The following is a 6,181-nucleotide window of genomic DNA, read 5'->3' as shown; positions in this document are numbered from 1 at the left end:
GGGAAAGAATCATCTTCCTACTGATAATGGACTAAAGGCTGTAGGGCAACAAGGAAGTGCTGGGGAGAATTCCCTGTGCACACTGTGCTATCTGAGCTCCCATGGCGGCTCTGTGTGGCCCTCATGCAGCCTCCACACTCCTGCTCACACTGCTTGCCTGCCTAGGAGCAGCCTTCCAGCGCCACCTGAGTTCAACAACCCCCCATGTGACACCTCCCCGCTTCAGCTTTCTCTTCCACAGCCTCCTGTTCACTCTCAGGAGATTGTCTCCTCCTTCTGCACCCTGTCCCTTCACTTGTGCTTCCATTGGGGCGGTCAGAAGCTCCGTGCCCTTCAGTGTGGGTCTGTCTGCTGCAGGACACAGGATGCCCTGCCAGTCAGGGATGGGTCTCATCCCTCACAGAGCTGGCCATAAGGCCCAGGTTCCACACAAGCCTGCAAAGCTTGTATTTCCAGCTTCTATAAACAATCTCTGGCTGGGCGCAGTGGCTCACACTTGTAATCTTGGCACTTTGGGAGGCCAAAGTGGGCAGATGGCATGGCTCCAGGAGCTTGAGGCCAGCCTGAGCAACATGGTGAAACATGGTCTCTACAAAAAGTAAAAGACAAAAAAAATAGCCAAGCATGGTGTTGCCCACCTTTAGTCCCAGCTACTCTGGAGGCGGAGGTGGAAGGATCACCTGAGCCCTGGAGGCGGAGGTTGCAGTGAGCCAGGAGTGCACCCCTGCACCCCAGCCTGGGTGAAAGAGCAAGACTCTGCCCCCATCTCTTAAAATGAAAAAAACTCTTTCCTCATCTACAGAAGACACCTTCTGCCAAGGTCATGATGAGGAAATAATGCAACTGACTTGTACTCTCAGAAACTTGAGCAAAGTGACCACATCCTCAGCCAGTGCAAAGCCCTGCAGTACAATCTGTGACATTTCTATGCACTCAAAAAAGGAAAGATGAATCTATTTTGCAACTCAGTTCATACTGTTCAGATAAACATACCAAGTGGTACATGTGGAGGTGATGGTCGAGGTCTTACAGGCCACAATGGGTAGAGGAGCTTGTTGAGGTCCTGGAGGAGTTGGTTCAGATAGCAGAGGCCAGCCAAGTGGAGGAGGTGGCAGATGTACTAGAGGAGACCCTGGTGGAGGAAGTGGCTGAAGTCCCAGGGGCACAAATGGAGATTATTGAAGTAGCCGAGGAGATTCATGTGAAGGTGGTTATTGAGGCGCCAGATGCCACCCAGGTAGAAGGGGTGGCTGAGGATCCAGAGGTTACTAAGTGGAGATGTAGTCAGAGGTCCCAGAGACCTCACAGAACAAAAAGGTAAATGATGTCCCAGAGGAAAGGCAGCTACAAAAGATGGATGAGGTCCTGGAGGGAAGACACATGCTGGACGTGGATGAGGTCTGGGAGGACCAAGAGCTGCAGGAGGTGGATGAGGTCCCGGAAGACAGACACATGTAGCATGTTGATGAGGTCCCAGAAGACTTACAGGAGGTGGATGAGGTCCCGGAGGACTGACAGCTGCAGGAGGTGGATGAGGTCCCAGAGGACCACCAGCTGCAGGAGGTAGATGAGGTCCCGGAGGACTGACAGCTGCAGGAGGTGGATGAGGTCCCGGAGGACTGACAGCTGCAGGAGGTGGATGAGGTCCCGGAGGACTGACAGCTGCAGGAGATGGATGAGGTCCCGGAGGACTGACAGCTGCAGGAGGTGGATGAGGTCCCGGAGGACTGACAGCTGCAGGAGGTGGATGAGGTCCCGGAGGACTGACAGCTGCAGGAGGTGGATGAGGTCCCGAAGGACAGATGCATGCCGTGCGTCGATGAGGTCCTGGAGGACCAAGAGGTGCAGCAGGTGGTTGAGGTCCCAGAGGATTGACAGCCGCAGGTGGTGGATGAGGTCCGGAAAGACAGGCAGCTGCAGCAGGTGGATGAGGTCCCAGAGGACTGACAGCTGCAGGAGCTGGATAAGGCCCCAGAGAACAATCGAGTGGGGGAGGTGGTTGAGTTTTCAGGGGACTCTCTAGTGCAGGAGGTGGCTGAGTTCCCAGAGGACAGTCGAGTGGAGGCGGTTGAATTCCCAGAGGACTCTCCAGTGGAGGACTTTGTTGAGGTCCCAGAAAACCTTCAAGTGGAGGGAATGGTTGAGTTCCCAGATGACACCCAGGTGGAGGCGGCGGTTCGCAGCCCATCAATAGTCCTGAAGGGCCAGCCATGAGATCGGGCAAATAGGGCCATTCTGAGAAAGGATGAGGCTTCCCTGCAGCCACATTGACCTGCAAGTCAGGAGGAGAAAATATTTTGAAATATATGAATATGATGGACAAAAACACCAAAACCAACACAAGCTGCACCTTATGCCGCAGGTGACAGTCCCTTGCACCTTTCCCTCCTCCAGGTTTCAAAATGGCAGCATCAATGCCATGAAGTCTCCCTTCAACTGAGTCCTGCCAGAGGCAGGGGAGTGAAGAAAAGTCATGGGGACAAACTGCTATCTCCACACGCCACTCTGTCTGCAAATGTAGGGAGGCTGGGGGCCTGTCCCCAGGGAGACAGAGTCATAACCCAGTAACAAAGAAGCATGTTTCTGACACAGGGGTGTCTATGTCTATCCTAATTCCTCCCTCACCATCATCACCGGAGCATGTTCCTTGCATCAGATAAACGGAGAGAAAGAGAAGCATGAAAAGCCCATTGTCCACACATGTGTCGCAGCTACTCTTAAGAGAATGGCCTCCAGGCTTTTCATGTGCTGTCTCTGATTCTCAGAAATCTGCAAGGTCAGTGTGAGCACCCTGCTCCAAATCTAAGAAAATAGAGGCTCCAGAGGAAAGAGAAATTTCATCTAGCATCACACAGCTTGCAAGAAGCAGAGTGGAAGTCGATTCCAGCTCTGCATGCAAGACCCTCTCATCCCCCTTCTGCTTCCCTTCTTGACAAAGGATCTTCCTTACTTTGGAGGCACCATCCATGAGCACAAAGAGCTCTGGGGAGGTGGGGATTCCTGAAGAGCTGCAGGGGAACTGGGAGAGGGTTTTCTGACAGAATAATCCTACATATAGATATTAGTTTGGCATGGTTATCATATTTCTTTAACTGCTAGGCAATACCAAATTTTAAATGCACTATGACATAAAGAATAATTTTGTCCATGGAAAAATGAGGTGGGAATTCTCAACAACAGAAACAGTTTAAAAATGTGTTTGATTTCAAGTGTACAAGTCCCATCATGTGTGATCAGAGGATTCAGCAGCTGTCGAAGACACAGAGGCCACATGAGAACCAGCTTAGCTGAGCATCATTTAAGGCCTTCATTGGGAATTGTCCCTGTAGGTAATGAGTGACGTTCACTCTCCATTACCTCACAGCCAGGGCACATTTTCTATTAAAACATGGAACCTCTGACACTTAGAATATTAGATCAAGGGCAACACTGGGTGAGGGTGGGGCCATTTTTGCTCAACACAGTTAACAACAGAGATGGGACTGTGATGAATTATGGAATTGACTTTGCCAAAGAACATTCAAAATTGCACAAAGCGCATATTTATGTTGGATCAATGAGTTTTCACTTCTGGGATTACAGCAGATATTCTAAAGGTTAATCACTTACCTTATAGCAGAAAAGAAAATCACAACAACAACAAAAAGAAACCCCACATATTTTGGAAAGGGAACCCCACACCATCTTGAGTAAAAGGGATTGGTCAGGGTCTACTGGGCCATAAGACCTACCGCAGTGGAGTTCAATGGCATCCTCTCATGTTATTTCTGGAAACAGAACAGTGACAGCCCTGCAGTCCTTAGCCCTTAAGCATTTATGGCTTCTGGAGGTGCCACGAAAGATGACCAGCTGGAAATGGAGAAGCCTGAAAGCTCATGGCGAAGACTTTGCTTTCAAAAAAGTCCAGATAGAAAAGGCACCACAGAACCCAGAGAGCAGAGGACAGGCCAGGAGAGGGCGCTGTAGGAAAAGACAAAAGTGTCCTGAACTAGGCAGAGCATTTACCTTCGTCTTCTCTGTGTTTTCAGGTGGGACAGAGCGGCTGTTCCTTATGGGAACTGAATGAGGTCCTGAATCAGCTGAGGGCCAGAGAAGGGAACGAGCCTTAATCGGGCTTGCATGTTCCGTGCTAAATGAGAAACCCTCCACACCCTCCACTGCCACCTCACTCTCTTTGCCACCCTCTGGGCCTCATCCTTGAGGAAGACACCACAGAGCCCTCATCCAAGGGTTTTCTTAATTCTCCACTGACTGTGGACAGGCCGGGCTCTAAGCAGCTGGAAATGAGCTCTAAATCAAAAGTTCACTGTACATATCAGAGGAAATCACTCATCATGTGAGCACAGACTCAAAATTAAAATAGGAATAGCCATGGATGGGAAGAATACCAATAAACCCTGGACAGAAACAGCACTCTCTCCTTTTCTTCAAGCATAGGGGCATTCAGAATTCTGTGGATTTATAGTTAATCTAACCTCCATAATGACCAGGTATTAGCAATATTTATGAACAGAAATGGACATAAAGAGACTAACAGTCATGAGAAAAGGTAACAGCTACAGAAATTAACTGGAAAGTTTTAGGGTTACACTTCAAATGTTAGAGGAGTAAGATGACATAGAAATTTAATTTACTAATGAAGTTTTATAGTTTACAATAAACAATTTAAACAAACAAAAACAATGAAGGAAGCTCCAAAAAGTGTAAATAAATGCTTCTTTAAGAAAAGAAGAAATATTGATCCATGAAGACATAGCCAGAAAATTTCTGCTCCCATCAGCACATACGGCTCCCATTCTAAAATGTTATTGGTGTTACTTTTTAAAAATGAAAATAAATAAATAAATAAAGCCTTCCCACTGACTCAAAGTTGGAAGGGGAGCCAGCCCATTTCCCTTCTAGGCTCATCTCCTCAGTTGAAAGTAACCAAGACGTCAGGGTGGAACGATGTCCACAGTCAGTGGAGGGGCCTGAGCTCCACCATTCACAGGGGACCAGCCAAGAGCCATTCAGCTGTGGCGCCTGAGAAAAACAGGGTCCTGCCACTTAAGCCCTCACCCAGAGAGGAGAAGCAGGGTGTGTGGATTGTGGAGCAGAAGTTAAGCGCGTGCTTTCACAGCGAGCTCCTACCTCTCCAGAAAGGGTTCTCTAGCCCCAGCTATCCCTGGGCTGCCTCCTGACTCATGTGTCTCTCCGGCACTCCCTGCTTTTCCATCATTTCCCATCTTGAAGACAGAGAAAGAATTGACCTGAAGAAGAATTAAAACACCATGTTCTTTAGTAGACACTCAGAGCTTCATCTTAAAACAAAAACATCCTTAAAATTTGTCCATCACAATCACCTACCTGTGCTGCTTGCAGGCAGCCTCCCTCTCTGCTGTCTCCCTCTGCAAGGCTTGAGCACAGGACTGTGGGGACAAAAATACATCCATGTCCTGACTTGGCAGACTAGGCCCAAAAGCAAGGAGGGGGGAAAAAACTTATCCAATTGCGGAGGGCCTTTCTTGCAGCAGAAGGGGCGATCTGAAAAAGCCAACACATGAGAAAGTGTATGTTGAGAGATTCTAGGGGCAGTGGCATCATCCTGATGAGCGCTTAAGGATCCTGCAACTGCAGGTAGGAAGGCTCCTTACCTCTCATCTGTAGGAGTCCTCTACCTACTGCCTCAGCTCTTGCCTGTTTTGAATCGTTTTTCTATGGTTTAGAATCACTTTCATCAGACAAAGCATCATCTTTAGTATGATTTTAAATAATCTGCCATGTTTCTGTTGTCCTCACAATTGTACCCTTACACAATCTATCTATACATAGAAAATGTATTTCACATGGCTATAAAAGTACAGTAGGATCAAAACTGTTGCTGTAATGCTTCCTCCTCTTTTACTTAATGCCTGCTGGGTTCTGAGTTGACAATTTCCTTACCCATTTTCAGTATGTCCATAATTCATCCTTCACTGGGCATCTTTTATCATAAAGCTCTATTCTCCTGGAATTAATATCCTTGCCATATTTCACAGGGCAGAAACAGCCGAGCTTATAAACAGGCACAGTCCTTTTGAAGGATGGGTTGAGCCTACAACAGCACGCTTTCCTAAGGATGGTGACAACTCACACCACCCCTAGAACGGCTGGTATGAACCGAGTTTCCACACAGTCTGGCTGGCATTGCAGTCAGGAGATG

At 48.2% G+C, this 6,181-nt stretch overlaps 1 pseudogene; it reads right to left on the bottom strand.

The window, feature by feature from the left end:
* Positions 1-979: 979 nt before the first annotated feature.
* Positions 980-5,926, bottom strand: LOC115831147 (annotated as a pseudogene).
* Between the last annotated feature and the right edge of the window lie 255 nt (positions 5,927-6,181).

This window comes from Nomascus leucogenys, chromosome 18 (genome assembly GCF_006542625.1).
Source record: "Nomascus leucogenys isolate Asia chromosome 18, Asia_NLE_v1, whole genome shotgun sequence".
Classification (NCBI taxonomy): domain Eukaryota; kingdom Metazoa; phylum Chordata; class Mammalia; order Primates; family Hylobatidae; genus Nomascus; species Nomascus leucogenys.
Note: the sequence above shows the minus strand (reverse complement) of the source record. Positions and strands in the feature narration are given on the sequence as shown.